Source organism: Cydia fagiglandana, chromosome 7 (assembly GCF_963556715.1).
Source record: "Cydia fagiglandana chromosome 7, ilCydFagi1.1, whole genome shotgun sequence".
In the NCBI taxonomy this organism is placed as follows: Eukaryota; Metazoa; Arthropoda; class Insecta; order Lepidoptera; family Tortricidae; genus Cydia; species Cydia fagiglandana.
In genome coordinates this window covers 5,366,196-5,380,995 of record NC_085938.1, presented here as the reverse complement: position 1 = coordinate 5,380,995, position 14,800 = coordinate 5,366,196, and positions in this window count along the sequence as shown.

Here is a 14,800-nt window from a genome sequence, read left to right as displayed (position 1 = left end):
ATACATTTTTTTTCGCGATTTCGGGGTTGGTCTCATACTAAAAGTTGCTTAAGTATAATCTCAAAACCTCCTTGGCTACGGGAATGCACTTATTTTTTGGCCAACCTGTAGGTATTATCTCTCTTCGACCTTCGCTTTTATAACACTTTCGGAAGTTGTAGGAAGCAGGAGAGCACGACCCGTCGGACGCTCCGAGTTTTCAGCTCTATGCGGAGCTCGGTCTTCGCATTTGGACACTTGCAGCGCAATTCGGAAAATGAATTAGAGATGCACTAGATATGAAATAGTAAAGATATGTGACGTTCCACGGCAAAAGGTACCTTATGGCAGCAGGCGCTTACGCTATTATTAACGCCGCTCCAATATTCAGCCGGGGAAATGGTACCTTTTACTATGGAACGTCACATATCTTTACTATTTCATATCTAGTGGATCTCTAATTCATTTCCCGAATCGCGCCGTTGACTATTGACCGGCATTTAGTCTTCAGAGTTGTAGAGACATAAGCCACCACGCCAGAAAACATCATGTTACATTTGGTTTTTGATTGACCCATTTTCAAGACGTTTCACTCACGTCAGATTTCACGTACAAAAAAATTGTGTGATGTACCCTTGAAACGCGAGTCCGACTCGCACTTGACCAGTTTTTTTTTATAAGACGAAAATTCGGTACACCTCATATTAAACGAATTTGTATTTAAAACACATTTCCCCCAACGAGGGTCGCCACTGGACGCTCAATAGTCTTAAAACGAGATGCTGAAATAACATGGAACTTGACATGAACATTAAGTACTTAAAGTAACAAATATCTACTGATGTCTGGTATTAGTTTTCGTTAATAGGTATTTATATGTAATACTAGGAGAAATAGAGCCAGTAGAGTATAAGTCAACATTTAAAATCATAAGTTTTAACGTCCTAATCTCATTTTATAACAGCGCCTGATAAGTTTTAATTGCAATATATTTTTAAAACACATTTGTAAATAAATAGTTTTATTTTACTTGCAACCCAGATTTATTTTTTAATTTTGATAAAAAAATACAGCTTTGCAATAAGGTTTCCTGATCGATCACTTGTTATAATTTCATAATAAGTTGCTATACATATACCTATGTTATTTGATCTAGACAAATATTTAAGAACTAGCTGTTGCCCGCAACTTCGTCCGCGTGGAATCTTATCTTCAACATTTTACATCTTTAGTACCTATAATTTTCATATCCAAGTAATGTTGAAATTACTTTTATTTTAGCAAGTTGTATGAAGTTTTAAGTCAAGTGGATTTTGATGTTGGTTGCTGAAATTACTTTTCTTGTATTCTAATAACAGGTATGCATGCCCTTATACAAAGATTCAAGTTCCGCACTCACTAAATATCTGATCTCCATACAAACTTTCAACCCCTTTCTCACCACCTTGGGGGATGAATTTTCAAAAATGTTTAAATTCGTTTTCATGTTTTTTAATTTAATACCTTTTTTTTTGCATAAAGTTCAAGTTCCTAGCCTAAGCTAAATAAATTAAATTAAATATAATAGTAGTATTTAATTTTAAAATTAAATTTACACCCCAAGACGAACTTCCAACCCCCTTTTCACCACCTTAGAGGATGAATTTTCTAAAACGCTGAAATTAGTTTTGTTGTATTTTAATTTAATACGTTTTTAGAAAGTTTCAAGTTCCTAGCTTAAAATAAAATTTGCACCCGAAGACGAACTTTCATCCCCTTTTTAACCCCCTTAGGGATTGAAATCCCCAAATACAAAAATTCAAGTCCCGCGCTCGAAAAAATGTTTGATATCCATACAAACTTTCATTTCAACCCCTTTTTCAACACCTTGGGGGATGAATTTTCTAAAACGCTGAAATTAGTTTTCTTGTATTTGAATTTAATACTTTTTTTACAAAGTTTCAAGTTCCTAGTTTAAAATAAAATTTGCACCCGAAGAAGAACTTTCATCCCCTTTTTAACCCCCTTTAGGGGTTGAAATTCCAAAAACGTTGCAATTACTTTTTTTTTGTAATCGGCTATTATGCCTTTCTAAGAAGTTTCAAAACCATTTGTAATGGATTCAAACTTTCAACCCCTTTTTAACCTGGTTACGGGATGAATTTTATAAAACGCTGAAATTACTTTTCCTGTCTTCTAATAATATCCCTAAATACAAAGATTCAAGTCCCGCAATCGAAAAAAAATTTGGTATCCATACAAATTTTCAACCCCTTTTTTACCACCTTAGGGGATGAATTTTCAAAAACGTTGAAATTAGTTTTCTTGTATTTTAATAATATATCTTTTTACGGAGTTTCAATTTCCTAGCTTAAAAGAAAACTTTAACCCCATACAAACTTTCATCCCCTTTTTAACCCTGTTAGGGTATGAATTTTACAAAACGCTGAAATCACTTTTATTTTCTTCTAATAATATCCCCAAATACAAAGATTCAAGTCCCGCGCTCGAACAAAAGTTTAATATCCATACAAACTTTCAACCCCTTTTTCACCACCTTGGGGGATGAATTTTCTAAAACGCTGTAATTAATTTTCTTGTATTTAAATTTAATACTTTTTTACAACGTTTCAAGTTCCTAGCTTAAAATAAAATTTGCACCCGAAGACAAACTTTCATCCCCTTTTTAACCCCCTTAGGGGTTGAATTTCCAAAAATGTTGCAATTACTTTTTTTTGTAATCTGCTGTTATGCCTTTCTAAGAAGTTACAAAGCATTTGTAATGGATTCAAACTTTCAACCCCTTTTTAACCCTGTTAGGGGACGAATTTTACAAAACGCTGAAATTACATTTCCTGTCATCTAATAATATCCCTAAATACAAAGATTCAAGTCCCGCACTCGAAAAAATTTTTTATATCCATACAAACTTTCAACCCCTTTTCCACCACCTTAGGGGATGAATTTTCAAAAACACTGAATTTAGTTTTCTTGTATTTTAATTATATATATTTTTACGAAGTTTCAAATTCCTAGCTTAAAAGAAAACTTTAACCCCATACAAACTTTCATCCCCTTTTTAACCCCCTTAGGGGATGAATTTTGAAAAATCCTTTCTTAGTGGACCCTTAGACCTTATAAGGAATCTAGTTGCCAAATTTGGACTTTTTAGTCCCAGCGGTTTGGGCTGTGCGTTGATTTAAGTCAGTCAGTCAGTCAGTCAGTCAGGTCTTTCACGTTTATATATATAGATTAATTGAGAAGTCAAAAGGAGAAGAATAAAAGAATCAAAGCTGTCACCAGTATACCTGTGTCCATCATCAGAAATAACATAATATTAGAGGAGGCCAGTGCCCACCGTGCACAGCAGTCGAGTCGGACGTACTTAATATAGGGTGAATTATTATTATCTTTATTTATTTTTCTTCTTAAGTTAGGTTAATTATAATATAAATATAAAAGTAAAATATAAAAACACTTACAAAACAATAAAAAAAAGTTATAAACACATTATAAAAAACCTAACCTAGGGTGCCGCCGGCAGCGGGGCAGGGCCCAAGCTGCCGGTGGTCATGGCCGCAGAGTGAGGAATCGACGTACTTTACGCGCTGTGTCCAAAATTACCGCCTTCTGCATCTGACCCTTGATCCAACCACCTAGCGAGAGTCTCTCTAGGTGTTGGTCGAGACTCTTCGCTATGAGACCTGAGAATTATTATTTATTGTTACTATATATAAATACTACTACCCAAGCTGCCCAGGACCGGAGTCAGTGGAAAAAAAAGATTCGAGCCCTACACCCCAGCAGGGGGTAACAGGATGGAAAGAAGAAGAAGGTTACTATAAATATGTATAGGTAAGTTACTCCAATGGAGGCAGGTAAACGCAGTGTTACCGGAAGAACAATTAGATAACACGTTAGACATTAACACGTTATATTATTATATGATACTTATATATTGGTACCTATAGTTAGTTTAAACGAACATGTTAATTTGCGAGTGTTCCGCAATTTGTATGGAACGTGCAAATTCCATTATGATTACTTAATAACTTATAATAAATAATGTAGTTCTGACAATGTCAACATATAGGTATTTTTTTGCTTCCAGCTTCAAAAGATTTTGTTATTTTTTAAACAGGATTATTTTAGCAAATTATATTTTTTGTTTGAGTGAGTTTATGTATTTTTAGGCAATATGGGAATCTAAATATTTGAAAATATAAATTCAACACGCGCTGTTACCTCAAAACGGTCATCTCCGTCTGAGACTTAAGGGGGCCCCTGATTACCAGTTCCGAACAGGCTGATATCGTCCAGCGAACTGGTAATCAGTCGGCCCCTTAAATAGATCAATTTACCAGTAGTAGGCGAAATAGAGTAATATGCAAGTATGTATAATACTAGGTCCAAGTGATATTGTACACTGTTTAGTTTTTTTTTGCAAATCAATTGCCTATCTAATCCAAATCCTTACCTAGCTTTTTATAGAAAATGTTGTGATTAGCTTCCAAAATACAATTCAAATTAAATAAATTTTGTTAAACCCTGGACCCTAAAAATAATGATATATTATTATTACACCTATTTGTGCTGTATTATAGGTATAATATAACATAAACTACTTGTTACGGTAATAACACTAATAACTGTCTATGTCTATCTTAGTACCTACCTGTCTCAATATTGCAAAGTCACATAGTATTAATTAGATTTTACATAATGCATGTTGTTTCTTGTGTGCTATAATTACATCTTATGTTTTAATTATAGTTCCATTAAATAATTATTCTGGCCAGTAATACATGCGGTAGTGTTTATAATATAGATCATTTAAACGAGTATTGTGCTAGAAATAAATATTAATTATATGTATTATAAAGCAATATTGCATCTTATACAAGATGGCCCAAAAATACGTTGACAACGGTTTTCTAATAATTTTATTAAGTACTTAGGTAACTAATACAAAGTAAGTTAAAAATTAAATCTACAGTCTTTTTATGCAACAAAAACACACAAACACACACGTTTTGACACACAAACGCAAACGTTTGTTAAAATTTTCAACGAAATACCGCAGCTCCTCCAAGGATATTTTGTCCTGTTATTTGGTAAGTGATGCTTTTAGAGCGTTTACACTTTTGTGTTTAGTTTTGTGTTTTGTGTGTTGTGGCCTAGTTTACCCTCTGGGTTGGAAGGTCAGATGGCAGTCGCTTTCGTAAAAACTAGTGCCTACGTCAAATCATGGGATTAGTTGTCAAGCGGACCCCAGGTTCTCATGAGCCGTGGCGAAATGCCGGGATAACGCGCGGAAGAAGAAGAAGACACTTTTGTGTTTAGTATCACAGGCCCTTGTCTCTAAAATTGACCACAAATTTTAATCCATTGGATTTAGATCAGGCGAGTAGGGTGGCCACTCTTTTGAACTTATGAATCCGGGAAAATTATCAAAGCACTGTTAAATTTAGATCAATGTAATGTGTATATACTAATATAATTACTTTATTAGTGCATACAAACTTAATACCTACAAACAAAAATAATACTTAAAACATAATTATATAACTAACCTACAAAACTTAAAAACTAAACCTGAAAATAAATAAAACTAATCTAAAAATAAATAATTACAAATTATCCTGCGGATATAATAAATCTGTATATAATTATATTTATGAACTACTTTTGTACTGGCTTATGATGTAAGTATGTCTATGATAATTTTATTTGAATTTTGTATTTCTAATTTTTGTCTGCTCGACATTATCATGTCAATCGATCAGGTTGTTTACATTGAGATGTACGTTCTTTAAGATTATAATTCTAATATACCTTGTTACCAAAATTATTTTAGGGGGGGGTTATTCTAAAAATTTTAAGGAGAGAAAAGAAATACAACCACTGTAATTACAACGTTTATTCGATTAAAGAACCAAGGAAAGTATTACCCGGGCCTTAAGGGCCTTGCAAACACTGCAGTTATCTTAGACTAGCTCTTAATTTTATCTAAATTGAGACTACACTAGGGACGAGAGAGAGCGAATGTGGGTTAGCGGCTAAAATATTATGGTTGAACACTTTTAGTCGAAAATTTACAATTTAACTAGAATATAGTTGGGCGCCGTAGAGGTAAATTAAAGATTGGAAGGAGCTGACCTGATCCGCAGGGTTTAGGGTACCAACAACACCGCCACGTCGTCACCTTCTCGGTACAGGCCAAGGCAGCACCCGCCGATCACCGGTCAACGCGGTTCACCGAGCACACACGTAGGTAGAACCCGCGCCAGGCGGATTTACAGGTAAAATTGTAGACCCTGGAAAGGTTTTCAAATAGTAAGACAAGAGTACACAACGCTTTTATCAACGCTGGAACCTAAATAACTTTGCAACAAAATGGAGTCCAGACATTCATAAATTCGAATTTGGAACGGCACGCGTCAGGTCAAGGTTAACATTTGACCAGCGCGGCGGAAGGTTACTCTTAAAAAAAAACAAATAATAACTTACTCGCTGTGGAAAAATGGCCCGCAAAGGGTGCTCTGCAACATATGTCGACACAAGCGAGGTCTATAAAACACGGCCACAAAGGCCCTTAAATTTGGGGCGGCATGGATTCCAGTCCCTCGCCTGGGCTGAAAATAAAAATCACCACACTATTAAACTGAATCTTACACACAAAACTCGTCGCAAAAATCACTAAAATACTCACTCAAAAGGGAGATTTATCCCGATTGATTTAGAAATCGCCTGAAAAGGCTTGTTCTTTGCGGAACAACTCCAAAGAAAATGTCCGACCTTCATTTTGGCAGGATATGACAGACCAAATGACAGAGTTGCCACAGCCCGAACTGGATTCGTGCGATCCTAGGTGATTTTGAAAAGAAAACATTACCTTTCTTCTTTACTTTATTTGGACTAATATTAAATAGAAAGGAAAAACAATATTTGAAGACAATTTTAATTTACAAACCCCTTTCGATTAAAAAAAAACCAAAGATGCAGGAAGACACCGAAATTATTTTTAATCTAGCAACCCGGACCATGCTTAGTTCGATAGGGCGCTGGGTGAATACGCCTGCGCTCACTAGATGGCGATAAAGGTATCAAACGAAGATGGGTCCCAAACTAAACAGTATTGAAAAAATGCAGAGTTAAAATTTTATTGTTACAGTGCTCCCCTACCCGAAGAAAATTTTGACTACGGCAAAATTTTGAGCTGGCCCCCAGCTCGCAAAACCACCCTCTTATTTTCCAGACGAAGTCCCAAAAAAAAAATCGACGCCAAAGGCATAAAGGAAAGCAACGACCACCCAATTCGAACCCACGCACTCAACCATAATAAAAAAATAAGCACAGCCGAGCTGTGCACAAATTACCACATACAAACTATAATATTACTGTACGGTAATCTACACTACGATACCCTAAACGTATATTAACCTAAACGAAACTAAACGCTAATAAGCGAAGCTGCAAAGCTCCCTACCTACGCACTGCATCGCTGTATATCTTGGCGGCGCAGCGAGCGACCTGGGTCGCGGGCTGCACGTCCAAGTTATATGGCGGAATGTGCGTAAGGTAACAGATTATTCAATAATCTGTGGTAATGACTGAGTACAGTCAATTACCCAAGTGAGTCAAGGACAGTGTCCGATAGCTCGGCTAAAGAGCCACTGAGCTACCAGTCGACACTCTTCACAGGAACACTGGCCCTGCAGTGCGAAATCAGGGATTTCGCCCTGCACTGCCAACGCTCACTGTGGATAGACGGCTTATAGCCAATGAAATTGATCACGGATCAAACCTTTTAAGATTCCGGGCATGCCAGGACCCTAAATTCTTACCCGTATAAAAATCTTCCAACTCATATACTAAATTCGAGAGTTTACGAACTATGCGGCACTTCACGTATTTAGGAGCAAGCTTAGCCATAAAGAATTTACTGGCGTCACTCAAAGGAAAAGTCTTTTTCATAACAACCTCGCCCTCACTAAACTCAACCGACTGTCGGCCCTTATTATAATAACGCGCCCCTCTATCATGAGCTTTTATTAATGATAACTTAACCCTATCGAAAACTTCCTTTAAGCCGCCTAAAGATTCCGCGTACCGATCTGGAGAGTCAATTGATAGGTCTAGTTTCGAAGTCTGGCAATCTCCGTAGACTTTACCGCAAGCAACAGCCTCCCTACCATGAACCAGAAAGAATGGAGAATAACGAACCGTTTCGCTGGTGGTGGAATTCATGGCGAACTGTACCTTCGGCAAAGCTACGTCCCAAGCTCGATGATCGTTCTGGACCATGATAGAGACGGACGTCATCAGGGTCTTATGATAGCGTTCTACGGTGTTAACCTGAGGGCAATAACGCGGGGTATAATGAATTTGGGGAATGAAGTATTTCTGAAACAAAGCTTTAAGCTCACTACCAGTGAATTGCGTAGCATTATCCGCAATCACTGTGCGCGGCACGCCGTGCTTAAGAAACACCTCATCCTCCAGACGCTGAGCGATAGTCTTCCCTACGGCTCGCCTAAGTGGGAAAAACAACACGTACTTAGAAAAGCAACATAATACTGACAGAATGTAAGTATAACCTGCCCTGGAACGTGGTAGTGGGCCCACTAAATCGATACTGAGCGTGTCGAATGGACGCGAACAGTTCTTAGGGTGTCCCATGATACCTATAGGGGGCTGCTGTGAATTTTTATACGCAGCGCAAACCTCACACCCTCGAATAAAATTAGCTACATCTTGGTACATTGAAGGCCAGTAATAATGTAACGATAATCTTTTATAAGTTTTAAAAACTCCTAAATGGGAAAGCTCCTCGTTATGACAAGTTTTAATTAATTCCTGTCGTTGACTCGATGGTATCACGACCTTCCAATCAAATTCCCCTGAAAGCTTGAATTTACTTTTACAGTAACGCATAAGTTTATTATTTTGAATCGCGTAATTCGGACACGAGCCTGGGGATACCCGGCAACGTTCAAAAAGCTTATCATACCACTCACAAGTATGAATTTCCAACACGGGTACACTACGAGATAAAGCGTCCGGAACTACATGTTCTTTACCTTTACGATGTACGATTTCGAAGTCATAAGGGGATAACCTACAACCCCAACGTGCTAACCGGCCCGTCGGATTGGTTAAATTAAAAAACCACTTTAAACTGGAGTGATCGGTAATTACCTTAAATCGTGGGCCACCCTCTAAGTATGGCCGAAAATGCTCGATACTGAAAACAACGGCAAGTGCCTCGCGCTCGGTCGCGGAATAATTGCGTTCAGCGCGGTTTAACGAGCGGCTCGCGTACGCTATCGGATGCTCCAGCCCGTCCTGCATTACTTGGGTCAAAGTTCCGGCCACGCCATACCCGGACGCATCACAATGTAGAAGGAACGGCTTCGAGAAATCTGGGCACGATAATATCGGTGCCGAAACTAAAGCCGACTTAAGTTTTTGAAAGGACTCCTGAGCTTCCCTCGACCACGCGAAAGGAGGAGCATTCTTCCGAGTACTCGTCAAAGCATTTAAGGGGGCTGCGAGGTCACTGAAATTTTTAATAAATCTACGGTAATAAGATGCAGTACTTACAAACATTTTAACTTCCTTACGGTTGGTAGGAACGGGGTAATCTACAATAGCTTGAATTTTGGAAGGATCGGTATGCAGTCCACGCTCGTCTACTACATAACCAAGGTATTTAAGTTCCTTTCGAAAGAACTGTGACTTCGCAAAATTAATAGTTAAGTTAGCAGCCGACAAACGGTCTAATACCCTATTTAATAACGCAATATGTTCTTCAAACGTCTGACTAACTATTATTATATCATCTAAGTACACAAAAAGCCTGTCATTAAATTCGGGTCCAAACAACTTATCCATTAGACGCTGCTGGGTACCAGGTGCTCCGGTCAACCCGAAACACATGACCTTAAATTGAAATAAGCCACGTTTAGGCACCGTAAAGGCCGTTCGTTCGCGCGACGCCTCATCTAACGGAATCTGCCAAAACGCGCTTTTTAAGTCAATTGAGGACAGGAATTTCGCGTCCCTCAACTGGTCCAGAATACGTGATATATACGGTAACGGATATGCATCGCGTTTACTAACCGAATTCAATTTGCGACTATCCAAGCAAAAACGTAGCTCCCCATTAGACTTAGCTGTAAAAAGGGTAGGATTATTCCAAGCACTAGTACTAGGTTCAACTACGTCCTGCTCTAGCATCTCATCTAATTGACGGTTAAGCTCTACCAGACGGTGTGGCGAGATCGGATAATAACGTTGTTTAATCGGAGGACTATCACCGGTATCTATGGTATGGGTGAGCAAGTGTGTACGCCCCAAACCTTTCTTCTCAAACGAAATGTCCTTGAAATTACAAATAATCCCGTCCGCTATGGCACGTTGATCAGGTGTCAACTCTTGTAAGGAGCACAAGTGTTTTTCGGGCACGACCTCATTCACGGTAGTGTCCGGTTCCTGGTTCCCATACTGACTAAACAATTCCGGTGCGATATTGAACGCCTTAAAAAAATTAACACCGAAGATCATACGTGTACCCACGTCCGGTATTACATAAAATTTAATTTCGCGTGTTAAATTTTTAGCTTTAACAACCAAGTACATACACCCGATTATTCTCGAACGAGTTTTATTAGCCGCTATAATATGAGTATTATCCGTGGCAGAAACCAACTGAGCTCCTAATGACAAAAATTCCCTATGCGAGTTCGAACCTATAATACTGATCCCTGCCCCAGTATCCAAAAGACCACGAAAAGAACGACCTAAAATTCCCACCGACATGTGAGGTCGCTCGTCTTTATTCAAAATGAACCGACTCCGAACCACCGAAACGGGAAGAGACATTAAAGTACTAACTATAAGTGGGTAATCAGGACAGTCTGGATTAACCCCAATGTCCCCCATAATATCTTCACCAAATTCGACCAAATTACATGAGTTCCCACGCTCCAAATCGTAGGGACTCGACATTCGGCGGTCCGGAATAATTAGTTTTTTGAAACACCAGGCACAGCACCTGCATCTGGCGAAGTAGAAGTAGAAGCTCTAGGAAAACAATTGGGACAATCTGGGTAAGACACTCCCGCCCTACCACATTTGAAACAAACTACCCGTTTAGACTTACACTCCCTCAGACTGTGCGTATCTACACGACAACGAACACAGAACGGCTTCTCCAGCGGATTGGCTGCCTCAACTTTAGGACGCGAAGAGGTTTTACAACTCAAGTCTGCGGCCAAGGTAGACGATGAAGGTCTGGGAGGCTCCACAAAAGCATTAGCCCGCTGCCAGCTGTCCTCAAGCACGCGACACACCCTCTTCAAATCCTTTAAGGTAGTAACCGACTGAATGGCCAAAGGTACCGTATACTCCGGGCGAACATTAATGGAAACTATGTCAAATTTCTCCTGATCCGACAATTCCGTATTCAAACGACTGAAATAATTCTGCATAATGCTAATGTATGTAGAAATGTTCTCATTAGAACCCTGAGTACGATTTCTAATTTCCTTCAATAAGCGCCTGTCATAATCGAATGGCAAAAATTCATCTATTAAGACAGCCTTCAATTGGTCCCAAGTGGACACCTCAGTGCGTATACCGCGATACCACATTAGTGCGTCCCCATCAAATAATTCTACGGCTGAAGCTAAAAGCCTGGCTTCCGTAATACGACGCGAAGCTGCCAACTCCTCAACCCGCTGTAAAAAGGCCTTAACACACGTCCGACCATTAAATTTAAGATTTAAAGAACTAACTGTTTGATATTTATTAAAGCACGAGGTAGCAGGAGCTGTCGATGAAGTTTCAGGTTGGGCAGGGCTCCCCGAACCTTCCATCGCATCATCGAACCCAGCATTGGAACGAGTCGACACAAACACCGATAGCATATTATCTAACTTTGAAAGGATTCGCATGAGTCGATCCGTTAACCCCGAGTGCAAGGTGACATCAGCGGACTCCTCCGGGTTAATCCGTGTTAAACGATGATACAAGTGATGCCCTAAAGCCTGTACCCGGTTAAGAGACTTTAAAGTTATTGGAGTCTTGGCGGCCGTGGTCAAGTTTTCCAATTCAGTCAATTTATTTTGAATTATAGCAAGCTCCGGCGAAATGTGCCCAACATACTCTTCGATATCATCTGATGGTAAGTCCCTCGCTAACTTCCTAATTTGCTCCCTCAATCCCTTTACATCGTCTGCCGGAGTGGCATCTCGTACCTTCACTTCATACTCTAGTTCATCTTTATGCAATAAATTAAAGTTAATGGGGCGGTCCTCCATTTTAAAAAAATTTAAACTTATTGTTCAATTACAATCAATTTAACACAAAAGTTTTTTTTTTATGTTGACGCTAATAACCCTATGACAATACCCCTATTCGGGACACAGTAATGCATGCAAAAACAATGTAAATAAAGATTTGAAACAATAAAATTGACCTTGTGTGCTCGGCCCGATACAACAGTACACTTCTACTAAATAAAATTATCAACCTACTATTGTTCACAATAGTACCCAAAAATAAACCTAAGAGGTAAGTTATTTATTTTTAATATATCTGGAATTTAAATACCAGCAAGAATGTATATTTAAAGTTTAGACTATTAATATTAACTCTTATCACTAACACTATTCAATTTGTATAATAAGTATTCAATTGACACATGTGCTGTTATCACTAAAGGTTATGACAGTAAGTAGAATTAATGCTACAACAAGTAGGTACACTAAGAAAAAAAAAATGTTCAACCATAAATTCCTTTAGCTAACTTCTATGTGACTAAAGGTAGCTCGCTATGAAGGCCCCGCGATGGGTGACACTGTTACCAAAATTATTTTAGGGGGGGTTATTCTAAAAATTTTAAGGAGAGAAAAGAAATACAACCACTGTAATTACAACGTTTATTCGATTAAAGAACCAAGGAAAGTATTACCCGGGCCTTAAGGGCCTTGCAAACACTGCAGTTATCTTAGACTAGCTCTTAATTTTATCTAAATTGAGACTACACTAGGGACGAGAGAGAGCGAATGTGGGTTAGCGGCTAAAATATTATGGTTGAACACTTTTAGTCGAAAATTTACAATTTAACTAGAATATAGTTGGGCGCCGTAGAGGTAAATTAAAGATTGGAAGGAGCTGACCTGATCCGCAGGGTTTAGGGTACCAACAACACCGCCACGTCGTCACCTTCTCGGTACAGGCCAAGGCAGCACCCGCCGATCACCGGTCAACGCGGTTCACCGAGCACACACGTAGGTAGAACCCGCGCCAGGCGGATTTACAGGTAAAATTGTAGACCCTGGAAAGGTTTTCAAATAGTAAGACAAGAGTACACAACGCTTTTATCAACGCTGGAACCTAAATAACTTTGCAACAAAATGGAGTCCAGACATTCATAAATTCGAATTTGGAACGGCACGCGTCAGGTCAAGGTTAACATTTGACCAGCGCGGCGGAAGGTTACTCTTAAAAAAAAACAAATAATAACTTACTCGCTGTGGAAAAATGGCCCGCAAAGGGTGCTCTGCAACATATGTCGACACAAGCGAGGTCTATAAAACACGGCCACAAAGGCCCTTAAATTTGGGGCGGCATGGATTCCAGTCCCTCGCCTGGGCTGAAAATAAAAATCACCACACTATTAAACTGAATCTTACACACAAAACTCGTCGCAAAAATCACTAAAATACTCACTCAAAAGGGAGATTTATCCCGATTGATTTAGAAATCGCCTGAAAAGGCTTGTTCTTTGCGGAACAACTCCAAAGAAAATGTCCGACCTTCATTTTGGCAGGATATGACAGACCAAATGACAGAGTTGCCACAGCCCGAACTGGATTCGTGCGATCCTAGGTGATTTTGAAAAGAAAACATTACCTTTCTTCTTTACTTTATTTGGACTAATATTAAATAGAAAGGAAAAACAATATTTGAAGACAATTTTAATTTACAAACCCCTTTCGATTAAAAAAAAACCAAAGATGCAGGAAGACACCGAAATTATTTTTAATCTAGCAACCCGGACCATGCTTAGTTCGATAGGGCGCTGGGTGAATACGCCTGCGCTCACTAGATGGCGATAAAGGTATCAAACGAAGATGGGTCCCAAACTAAACAGTATTGAAAAAATGCAGAGTTAAAATTTTATTGTTACAACCTAAATAGTGTTGTTATTTAACCATTGCGTGCTCAGGGAGCTCCGCTACAATCACCACTGCTAATTTTCCCGGATTCATAATTTCAGAAACACTGAGGCTGAGTACAGCACTATTGTCGTTTTTAATCAGCCTTAGCTATTATGTAACCTGTCTTTAGTTTATGTACAGTCTCACATTTCCTCGTATCTGGTTCATAGTAATAAGGATTTGTTTGTGCCAGCGGTGAACTTAATGACAATGACACGCGACGAGTTCAGAGTTAAGTGAAATTTATGCGCAGTCCGTTGCGCGCGTGCGACGGTCAACACTAAAGGTTTATAAAAAAAACATTTTAAAAAAGATTTCGATTTCAAATTATACTGTATCAATATAACCTATAATAATATATCAGCACGTGCAGTATTTTGATTTTATAATGACTAAATGACAAGTTTGTGAATAAAATAAATATATACGTCGGTAAATAAAGATAATTAAATTTTAATATTGTTAAATATGTAATATAAAATGTCTAACATTGTAACATTACCTACGCTTGTAATTGGGAAGGAACTGGCTCTTGAGACACAGGGAAACCTACTTTGAGAGCCAGGAACCAATGTTATGTAACAACTCAAAGTTGCAATAAAGATTATTTT